The sequence below is a fragment of the Schistocerca cancellata genome, chromosome 3, assembly GCF_023864275.1.
Source record: "Schistocerca cancellata isolate TAMUIC-IGC-003103 chromosome 3, iqSchCanc2.1, whole genome shotgun sequence".
Classification (NCBI taxonomy): domain Eukaryota; kingdom Metazoa; phylum Arthropoda; class Insecta; order Orthoptera; family Acrididae; genus Schistocerca; species Schistocerca cancellata.
Genome location: NC_064628.1, coordinates 782,726,706 through 782,739,303, shown reverse-complemented (window position 1 = coordinate 782,739,303; position 12,598 = coordinate 782,726,706).

Here is a 12,598-nt window from a genome sequence, read left to right as displayed (position 1 = left end):
GGGTTAATCAGCAGAAAAATGTACACTGAGGAGACAAAAGTCATGGGATAACTCCTAATATCACGCTGAACCTCCTTTTGACTGGTATAGTACAGCAACTCGACATGAGATGGACTCAACAAGTTGTTCGAAGTCCCCTGCAGAAATATTGAGCCACACTGCCTGTGTAGCTGTTCATAACTGCGAAAGTGTTGCTGTTGCACGATTCCGTGAATGAACTGACCTCTCGATTACATTCCACACATGTTCAGTGGGGTTTCGTCGGGCAATTTATATAAAAGAAAATCAAAGAAATTTTAGCATAAGACAAGAAATACATAATCATGACACTCGCTGAGGAACATTGAAGTGCCAAGGTGTCGCCTATCAAGTACACAAGACAGCTTTCCAAAAATGTACAATCAACTGTGAATGGACAAAATAATAAATATTGTTATGTTTTATATATAATTTTGCCTAAATTTAATCTTCTTTTTATGTTCTCAGTTAACTGCGCATTTAATTTCGTGTTTACTTAAAGTGCATATTTTGCCAAAACGAACTTTATGTGTGTGATCTACACTCCTGGAAATGGAAAAAAGAACACATTGACACCGGTGTGTCAGACCCACCATACTTGCTCCGGACACTGCGAGAGGGCTGTACAAGCAAAGATCACACGCACGGCACAGCGGACACACCAGGAACCGCGGTGTTGGCCGTCGAATGGCGCTAGCTGCGCAGCATTTGTGCACCGCCGCCATCAGTGTCAGCCAGTTTGCCGTGGCATACGGAGCTCCATCGCAGTCTTTAACACTGGTAGCATGCCGCGACAGCGTGGACGTGAACCGTATGTGCAGTTGACGGACTTTGAGCGAGGGCGTATAGTGGGCATGCGGGAGGCCGGGTGGACGTACCGCCGAATTGCTCAACACGTGGGGCGTGAGGTCTCCACAGTACATCGATGTTGTCGCCAGTGGTCGGCGGAAGGTGCACGTGCCCGTCGACCTGGGACCGGACTGCAGCGACGCACGGATGCACGCCAAGACCGTAGGTTCCTACGCAGTGCCGTAGGGGACCGCACCGCCACTTCCCAGCAAATTAGGGACACTGTTGCTCCTGGAGTATCGGCGAGGACCATTCGCAACCGTCTCCATGAAGCTGGGCTACGGTCCCGCACACCGTTAGGCCGTCTTCCGCTCACGTCCCAACATCGTGCAGCCCGCCTCCAGTGGTGTCGCGACAGGCGTGAATGGAGACACGAATGGAGACGTGTCGTCTTCAACGATGAGAGTCGCTTCTGCCTTGGTGCCAATGATGGTCGTATGCGTGTTTGGCGCCGTGCAGGTGAGCGCCACAATCAGGACTGCATACGACCGAGGCACACAGGGCCAACACCCGGCATCATGGTGTGGGGAGCGATCTCCTACACTGGCCGTACACCACTGGTGATCGTCGAGGGGACACTGAATAGTGCACGGTACATCCAAACCGTCATCGAACCCATCGTTCTACCATTCCTAGACCGGCAAGGGAACTTGCTGTTCCAACAGGACAATGCATGTCCGCATGTATCCCGTGCCACCCAACGTGCTCTAGAAGGTGTAAGTCAACTACCCTGGCCAGCAAGATCTCCGGATCTGTCCCCCATTGAGCATGTTTGGGACTGGATGAAGCGTCGTCTCACGCGGTCTGCACGTCCAGCACGAACGCTGGTCCAACTGAGGCGCCAGGTGGAAATGGCATGGCAAGCCGTTCCACAGGACTACATCCAGCATCTCTACGATCGTCTCCATGGGAGAATAGCAGCCTGCATTGCTGCGAAAGGTGGATATACACTGTACTAGTGCCGACATTGTGTATGCTCTGTTGCCTGTGTCTATGTGCCTGTGGTTCTGTCAGTGTGATCATGTGATGTATCTGACCCCAGGAATGTGTCAATAAAGTTTCCCCTTCCTGGGACAATGAATTCACGGTGTTCTTATTTCAATTTCCAGGAGTGTACATGGATTTGTAATCATTTTGCTTTATGGTACTTTCATTTGCTGCTATGAAGTTTTAATTTCCTGTTTAGTTATATTTCCTTTTCTCTATGTTCTATGTGTTTTGTGTACTGCATAAATATTTTTTTATTTGTAATATAAATTTTGTATATGGTGTTGTATAAATGTTAGTTGATAAACATTGTATTTGTGACGCAGTCTGTCCAGCCATGGCTGGTAAACGACGAAGATATAGTAATATGTGTGGCCAAATCGTTCGCTCGAATTGTCATCCACAAAATTCCATCGTTGTTTTGGGACATGAAGTCCATGAATCGCTCCAAATAGTCGCCAAGTGGTCGAACATAACCAGTTCCAGTCGATGATCGGTGCTCTTGGACCTGAGGACCCAGTCCATTCCATGTAAATATGGCCCACGCCATTATGGACCCTCACCAGCTTGTACTGTACATTTTAGACAACTTGGATCCATGGCTTCATGGGGTCTGCGCCACACTCAAACCCTACCATCAGCTCTTACCAACTGAAATCGGGACTCGTCTGACCAGGGCACGGATTTGCAGTTATCTAGGATCCAACCAATACAGTCACGAGCCCAGAAAAGGCGTTGCATGCGACGTTGTGCTGTTAGCAAACGCACTCGCTTCGGTCGTCCGTTGCTGACAACGCCAAATTTCGCCGCAATGTCCTAATGGATACATTCGTTGTAGGTCCCACATAGATTTCTGCGGTTATTTCACGCAGTGTTGTTTGTCTGTTAGCAATGACAACGCTATGCAAACGCCGCTGCTCCCATTCGCCAAGTGAAGGCCACTGCGATGTCCGTGGTGAGCGTAATGCCGGGAATATGGTGTTTTCGGCACACTATTGACACTATGAATATTGAGTTCTCTAACGACTTCTGAAATGGAATGTGTCATGCGTCTAGCTCCAACTACCACTCTGCGTTCAAAGTCTGTTAACTCCCGTCGTGCGGCCACAATCACGTCGAAAACGTTTTAACCTGAGCACAAATGACAGCTCCAGCAACGAACTGCCCTTTTATACTTTTCTGTACGCTATACTAACGCCATCTGTACATGTGCATATCGCTATCCCAGATTTTTGTCACCTCAGTGCATTTGACAACGAACTAAAACATAATCTTACGTGAACGAAAGAAAAATGCGATTACCAGTAATGATACTTCCAGACACCCACAGCACCAATAATTGCTTGGCATCGCCGAGGCTTGCTTGAAACCAAGTTTTTCACGTATTCTTGAGGAAGAGACCTCCAAATGCGTCAGATTAGCGTTGACAGCTGTTTGAGAGTGAATATCTTTTTTCCTTGCAGCTTCCTTTTGATGTAAGACTATACGTTTCTAATAGGATTAGTGTCAGGCGACTCTGACTGCTGCGGTGCTCCAGATCATTGTCCTCCTGCAGTATCCAATCTTCATTTTTGTCGTTGAACTAACGATTGACAGCTGGCGTCAAATATCTTTCATAACCGCGCGTAAGCTGCACTGATGTCTCTTGATGTGTATCTCATTCAAGAACTCAAAGTAGACTAACTGTTTATGGACACTGCATGAAGGACAAAGGTTCCCTCTGTTGGGTTGTGAAAAAACTAAGGCGATACTTCTACCATCTGGCCATCTGGCGCACGTTGCTATAGCGATTATTCATATGATTTTGACGCGAATGCCAATTAGTTTCTGAACATTTTTGAACACATTCTAAGTTATCCGCCCTGATAGCTGAGTGGTGGCCGGCACGGTAGCTCAGCTTGTTCGGTCAGAGGGTTAGCTACCCTCTTAGTAAAAAAAAAACTGAGTGAACGGGTCAACACGAACTTAAACGGGTGTAATGGTACGTCCGCCTCGAACAAACGCAACAAACCAAAAAAAAAGTGTTCAGCGCGGCGGTCTGTCACGACAAGGGGCCCGGGTTCGCTTCCCGTCTGAGCCAGAGATTTTCTCCGCTCAGGGACTGGGTTTTGTGTTGTCCTCATTATTATTTAATCATCAGTGGAAGGCAACGGGAAACCACCAGTGGGATCACTTCCCTAGGCGCTCATGCGGTGGACCTCTCTGACGAGGCTTTCCCCATGACAAGACCTGTCGTAAGGCAGAACACAAAGTTTTTTCTAAGTTTATTTCTGAACGAAACATAAGTTGATTTTTGGATGTGCGCATAGTGTACGTGATGTCTCTGCTATGGGAATCTAGAAATAAAAAGCTTTCCCGTGGACAAAAGGGGATGTGGCTACACTAGCTGAGCCGAATAAACTATAACGGGTGAATGTTAATTGCTGTTTGTTTATGTGGTTGACTGGGTGAGCAGATGATCAGCGTTGTTATAAGTATGAGAGATTCAGATTACCAGAGTGGAAATAAATTACTATTTTATTGTATTATATGTGAACCGGGGACCTAGAAACAACGGAGAGGCTCTGTCCCCACCGCAGCCGCAGTGGTCCACAACCCCACGACGACTATCGCAGTCCACTTCACCCCTCCGCCGCCCCACACCGAACCCAGGGTTATTGTGCGGTTCGGCCCCCGGTGGACCCCCCAGGGAACGTATCACACCAGATGAGTGTAACCCCTATGTTTGCGTGGTAGAGTAATGGTGGTGTACACGTACGTGGAGAACTTGTTTACGCAGCAATCGCCGACATAGTGTAACTGAGGTGGAATAAGGGGAACCAGCCCGCATTCGCCAAGGCAGATCGAAAACCGCCTAAAAACCATCCACAGACGGGCCAGTTCACCGGACCTTGACACAAATCCGCCGGGCGGATTCATGCCCGGGACCAGGCGCTCCTTCCCGCCCGGAAAGCCGTGCGTTAGACCGCACGGCCAATCGGGCGGGAAATAAATTGCTAACAGGAATAACATATAAGAAAGGTCACATATTTTCTTCTTGTGTCCAAGAAAATGAAATTTTGGCAGAAAATTTTTGCCAGATCGCTACACTATCAGTTATACAATCCCCGGTTAGCAGCAGTTCTAGTCTAGGAACAGCACAGAAACTGGAGAATAAACGCGGGATATAATAACTGATCCTGTGTGTCTGGCACAGTTAGTGAAGTTAACTGGAGAATAAGTTCTGACAATGGCAGGAATAGTTACAGAATTAGTGATGTCAAGATTATTCGTTAGGACGGAGAAGGAAAAGAAACGGCGACATCACACAAATTATACGAAAGGATATAACGATTCAAAATTTATATAAAAATTTCGCATTATTACTTTTCGTTCTCATGCTTGGGAAACTAGAGTGTATGAATGGAATGTGATACTATTTCTTAACGCACAACTTATTGCTTGTAGTAGACGTAATAGGCATTTGACATTGGTACTTCGTGAATTATATTCTGTCGTGTTATTTAGATAAATGAGGTAGATAAAAATGACCATTTGTGCCAGTCGTGCCTATCTGGCGTGTGTCACAATTGCTGCTATATTAGATAGGGCTATTTCATTTCATCTAGCAGACAGTGACAAAACAGACGTAATCAAATGCAAAACCACACCAGTCTTGGGTACTATTCGTTTTAACAGGTTTTTTTCAGTACTAGACAACGACATTTTAGTTTTTCATGTAGGAAAACGTTTGAAGAACTTTGATAAAGTAATAGATTCTTTCGCAGAAAGGAAAGCACGCCATGTAAAACTATAGCAAGGTTAGATAGAAAAAAAGTGCTGGGAACTAAGGATTGAATAAATATGAATTGTCTAGCTTGTTCCTTCTCTCTATTGGTTTTATGTTTGCAGCATCTCATTTTATGGCAGAAAAAAGAGAAAGTTATTAGCTGATTGGCAGTAGAGAGTGCAAATTCTCTGAAGAGTCCTTATATAACTCCTGGTTACAAATAATCCCATCCAGTATTAATTGTGAGATTTTCTTAAAGGGTGTAGGATGTCAAACCAGCAGAATGGGAGCAGGAGAGGCACCACAGGACATTTTAATTTCCACTGTCCTGAATGAGTTTGATGGCTTCCATTACGAAATATAGACGTTTGAATTCCACAGAGCGAAATATAGTGACGTGTGATAGAAGAACGAAGAGGCGCAGCATTGCACTTAACTTAAGACCGAATTACATGTCTTACATTTCCTCGAACATGTACAGGGTTATTACAAATGATTGAAGCGATTTCACAGCTCTACAATAACTTTATTATTTGAGATATTTTCACAATGCTTTGCACACACATACAAAAACTCAAAAAGTTTGTTTAGGCATTCACAAATGTTCGATATGTGCCCCTTTAGTGATTCGGCAGACATCAAGCCGATAATCAAGTTCTTCCCACACTCGGCGCAACATGTCCCCATCAATGAGTTCGAAAGCATCGTTGATGCTAGCTCGCAGTTCTGGCACGTTTCTTGGTAGAGGAGGTTTAAACACTCAATCTTTCACATAACCCCACATAAAGAAATCGCATGGGGTTAAGTCGGGAGAGCGTGGAGGGCATGACATGAATTGCTGATCATGATCTCCACCACGACCGATCCATCGGTTTTCCAATCTCCTGTTTAAGAAATGCCGAACATCATGATGGAAGTGCGGTGGAACACCATCCTGTTGAAAGATGAAGTCGGCGCTGTCGGTCTCCAGTTGTGGCATGAGCCAATTTTCCAGCATGTCCAGATACACGTGTCCTGTAACGTTTTTTTCGCAGAAGAAAAAGGGGCCGTAAACTTTAAACCGTGAGATTGCACAAAACACGTTAACTTTTGGTGAATTGCGAATTTGCTGCACGAATGCGTGAGGATTCTCTACCGCCCAGATTCGCACATTGTGTCTGTTTGCTTCACCATTAAGAAAAAATGTTGCTTCATCACTGAAAACAAGTTTCGCACTGAACGCATCCTCTTCCATGAGCTGTTGCAATCGCGCCGAAAATTCAAACCGTTTGACTTTGTCATCGGGTGTCAAGGCTTGTAGCAATTGTAAACGGTAAGGCTTCTGCTTTAGCCTTTTCCGTAAGATTTTCCAAACCGTCGGCTGTGGTACGTTTAGCTCCCTGCTTGCTTTATTCGTCGACTTCCGCGGGCTACGCGTGAAACTTGCCCGCACGCGTTCAACCTTTTCTTCGCTCACTGCAGGCCGACCCGTTGATTTCCCCTTACAGAGGCACCCAGAAGCTTTAAACTGCGCATACCGTCGCCGAATGGAGTTAGCAGTTGGTGTATCTTTGTTGAACTTCGTCCTGAAGTGTCGTTGCACTGTTATGACTGACTGATGTGAGTGCATTTCAAGCACGACATACGCTTTCTCGGCTCCTGTCGCCATTTTGTCTCAGTGCGCTCTCGAGCGCTCTGGCGGCAGAAACCTGAAGTGCGGCTTCAGCCGAACAAAACTTTATGAGTTTTTCTACGTATCTGTAGTGTATCGTGACCATATGTCAATGAATGGAGCTACAGTGAATTTATGAAATCGCTTCAATCATTTGTAATAGCCCTGTATGTTTTATATATCAAACTCTTCAGAAATATATGCGCTACAAAATGTACGTATTTGTGAAACATGTTTTTTTTATTTTTTATTTTTGGCGTCCTATCTCGAACGCTCAAGGGCTTGGGAGGGTGGGAGGAGGCGGGGGGGGGGGGAGGGCGCTACTATTAAATTTTTACCCCGATTCGGAAATAAAGTAGACCCGGGGCTGGTGTGTAATGCCGACCACGCTCTTAGCTAACAGACTGTACGTAATTCAATTTGTACGGGACCCTCAGACGAGCCGTATCTTACACGCATTTGTCCAGCATTTTTTTTTCCTTTATTCTAAGCACACATACACGTTTAGAGATATCAGCGTAGCGATTTTATTTCCTCAAAATATTTCTTTCAGGTTTTCAAGGCTAAATTCCGAATTTTACTGAAGCAATTTTTTTGGTCTCATTTAATGGTTTATTTATCTGTCAGTTTCCGTGGCACCATGCGAGCCACATGTGCTTGGTTATGGAACGAGTCAGTACATAGTTTACAGAATCCTCATTAGAAAATTTGCAAACGAAAAAACTAATAAAACATGAACACACTTGTAAGAGGATATACGGATAACACATTATAGAGAAAAGTTCTCAACTACTGCAAGCAATTCTTGCGCAGAATAGAACTGACCAATTGGAAAAGCGAATTCACGAACTTACACGGCATATCAGTTTAGCCGCTATTTTCTGAGCTAAGAACATTCTTGACGAGCGCACAGAGTTGCCTCGAATATACACTACTAGCCATTAAAATTGCTACACCAAGAAGAAATGCAGATGATAAACGGGTATTCATTAAACAAATATATTATACTAGAACTGACATATGATTACATTTTCAGGCAATTTGGGTGCATAGATCCTGAGAAATCAGTACCCAGAACAACCACCTCTGGCCGTAATAACGGCCTTGATACACCTGGGCATTGTGTCAAACAGAGCTTGGATAGCGTGTACAGGTACAACTGCCCATGCAGTTTCAACACGATACCACAGTTCATCAAGCGTAGTGACTGGCGTATTGTGACGAGCCAGTCGCTCGGCCACCATTGACCAGACGTTTTCAGTTGTTGAGATATCTAAAGAATGTGCTGGCCAGGGCAGCAGTCGAACATTTTCTGTATACAGAAAGGCCCGTACAGGACCTGCAACTTGCGGTCGTGCATTATCCTGCTGAAATGTAGGGTTTCGCAGGGATCGAATGAAGGGTAGAGCCACGGGTCGTAACACATCTGAAATGTAACGTCCACCGTTCAAAGTGCCGTCAATGCGAACAAAAGGTGACCGAGACATGTAACCAATGTCACCTCATACCATCACACCAGTATGGCGATGACGAATGCACGCTTCCAATGTGCGTTTACCGCGATGTCGCCAAACACGGATGCGACCATCATGATGCTGTAAACAGAACCTGGATTCATCCGAAAGAATGACGTTTTGCCATTCGTCCACCCAGGTTCGTCGTTGAGTACACCAACGCAGGCGCTCCTGTCTTAACCGCAGCCATGGTCTCCGAGCTGATAGTCCATGCTGCTCCAAACGTCGCCGAACTGTTCGTGTAGATGGTTGTTGTCTTGCAAACGTCCCCATCTGTTGACTCGGGGATCGAGACGTGGCTGCACGATCCGTTACAGCCATGCGGATAAGATGCCTGTCATCTCGACTGCTAGTGATACGAGGCCGTTGGGATCCAGCACGGCGTTCCGTATTACCCTCCTGAACCCACCTATTCCATATTCTGATAACAGTCATCGGACCTCGACCAACGCGAGCAGCAATGTCGCGATACGATAAACCGCAATCGCGATAGGCTACAATCCGACCTTTATCAAAGTCGGAAACGTGATGGTACGCATTTCTTCTCCTTACATGAGGCAACACAACAACGTTTCACCAGGCAACGCCGGTCAACTGCTGTTTGTGTATGAGAAATCGGTTGGAAACTTTCCTCATGTCAGCATGTTTTAGGTGTCGCCACCGGCGGCAACCTTGTGTGAATGCTCTGAAAAGCTGATCATTTGCATATCACATCATCTTCTTCCTGTCGGTTAAATTTCGCGTCTGTAGCAGATCATCTCCGTGTTACAGCAATTTTAATGGCCAGTAGTGTAACACCACACGAGATAACTGAAGTGAGAGTAAGAAAAGAAAAAAAAAACCCTTTTCGTTTCATTATCAAGAGATTATAGAAATATTTCTTGTAGTGAAGATAGTAGCATTCAGTTTTGGTACAAGATCTCGAATGCGACACTTCCAAGATAATCTTCCACCTACTCTTAGTCCTAAGAATTTAAAATGGTCGACTTCACTGACTGTTTGAGCAGCTTGGGGCTATAAAATTTCGTTTTTACAAGACACCCTCGTTAGAAACCACATGCATTGCGTTTTGATGCTGTTAAGCGTTAATCTATTCCCTGATTTCACTGACTACCGGTAGCAGAGTTAGAAAATTGTTCATGAGGTACAAATGGTTTATGGCATCTTGGTGAATAATCTATATAGAAATGATAGTCGACAGATGTAACTTTCGCTCTGCTGGGAAATTTTTTTTATAACACTAAAATGCAAAAAACAGAAAGCAAACAAGAAATATAATGGGATTAAACGCAATATCAGAAATTTTACCACAATGTATTTCTTTTGCAATATTTCCATAACGTATCTTGGTCCAATAGTTATTTCGGGATGGGTTGGTGACTGTTTATTCACGTTCGTCATTATCGTAAACGCTTTCATCGTCTGACGTATCTGCGGAAACGAGGAGGCTCTCCGCAGAATCGACGAAGAAAGGAACATTAAGTTTGAAAAACCCTAACAAGAAGAAGGGCATGTGTTAAGACATCAGGGAATAACTTCCATGCTACTAGAGGAAGTAGTAGAGAGCAAAAACTGTAGAGGCGAAGACAGATATTGGAATACATTCAACAAATACAAGGCATGTCCGGAATGTAGGCACCGTTTTGGAAACAAATTCTTAAAAACATTTTTTTCAAACAAAAATTAATTTTATGGGAAAGAGCATTCGTTAAACTATTTTTCTACACAGTTGGCACAATTTTTCAGACATTTGTCGTAGCGGGAAACCAATTTTTCTACGCCCTCTTCATAGAAAGATGCCGCAAGTGAAGGCAGCTACTGCTGAACATCGTTTTTTGTGTCGTCCTCACTGTCAAAGCGCCTTTCTCCATAACCACGCGTCAAGTTCAAGAACAAGTGGTGCGAGATCAGGGGTGGGGCTCCAGGGGGTCTAGTTGCCACGTAGTGAAACCGAAATATATGAGGGGCGATCAGGAAGTTTCCGTTTGAGGGCGTTGCTGCAGCGATAGGTATGTAACGCAGAGCGACTCCGGAGAGGGTATATAAACACCGACAGGTTGGCAAGGGATTAGTGTGGCATTCGTGCTTTTCCGAAGTGCGTACAGTAAATGCAGAAACGTGAACTGTGGCGGCGTTATTACCAAATGCGTCCAAAGAGGACGAACATGCTGCTATTCTTTTCTTGGCATCCATCAGAGAATGAAGAATGTATGTGGGGGAAGATGTCTATGGAAAACCATCGTTGTGAAATTGTGTGACAAAGGGTGCTGATGCTTCATGATAACTCACGTCCCAATATCGCAAATGTCGTATCGCAGAAGTTACGCCAACTCAAATGGACGACACTCAAGCACACGTCCAATAGTCCTGATTTCTCCACATGAGATTATCATGCCTGTGGTCCATTAAAAAACGACGTGAAGGTTCGACGATTTCTGTCAGACAATGCTGTGCAAAAGTGATTTACGCATTTCTTCACGCAGCAGGAAACGATGTTTTATCAAACGGGTATCTTCAACATGGTACGTCAATGGGTTCGTTATCTCAATGCCCAGGTGGTTTTGCCTGAGTGGCATATCAGTTCTGAACTGCAAGGCCTCCGAAAGGAATTTTTTTTATCACCCCCTATGTTTCAATCGCACGAGAAAAAAAGCGGTACTCACTATCGATAATCAACAAGACCACCTTAAGGCCCGTCCACACACAACGATCTGTCTGCGCAAATGTCTGCGCTCATGACATCTGCGCAGACGGATCGTTGCGTGAGGACAGACGATTTGCACCAACCTGAGGTGTGTGCAAACCTGGAAGTTGGAGTTGGAGGTTTGAGCGAAACCTCTCTAATCTGTGGGTTCAACCACATCTGCGCAGACAAGTTGGAGTGTGTGGACAGGAGATCGCCGCAAATCTGGCGCGAAACAGCTGTTTACTCAGTCTAGTGTTTTTGCGCACAGGGCATTAAAATGGCTGATACTCCTCAGTGTTCTCGAGAGTTTGTTAGTGAATTCATTGATATATATAGAAACCACCCATGTTTGTGGAAGATTAAAATGAAAGGATATAGTGACCGAGACAAAAAGACAGCGCCATACAATGCTCTAATTGAAAAATTGCGGGCAGTTGACGCCTCGGCAAACAGAGAAACAGTAATAAAAAAAAATCGTCGCGAACTGTTTACCGAAAAGAGTTATCCAAAGTTCAGAAATCTAGAAGCTCTGGTGTAGGAGTAGATCAAGTATACCAGCCAACGTTATGGTATTTTGATATGCTTGGCTTTCTTAAGGTTCGTCCTGCAAATCTCGCAGTAAATTTACGTGAGAAAACAGCTTTCACTATAGCAGCCACTGTCTACACCATTTTGACCGCTTCCTCTGTTTCCTGCGGTTGGTCTGAATGTTTTTTGCAACACAAGTTGCGAACACAGACCACAATAGAGCTTTCTCCATTTCTATATTTCAAAATAACTGAATTAAATTTTTGACGTTTACGGGGAGCGTAGTCGCTTGCCACTGATATTTCTTTTCTACGCCGGCAGATGGCGGGCGAGTAGTAGATTGGGGTTTGTGTCGTGTGAACACACCACATTTGCAGCGATCTTTTGCATGTACAGACATCTGCGCCGATGTCTACGCAGACAGATCGTTGCGTGTGGACCGGGCTTTATACTAAACTATCGATATATCGATATCACTTACGTATATCGACTATGCGCTCTTTAGCCACGACAAGGTATCTGGCCACAACCAATTATTGTACATTGTTGGCCTTACATGAGTTCAGTTGTTATTTTATTAATCAGTCCAATTCTTA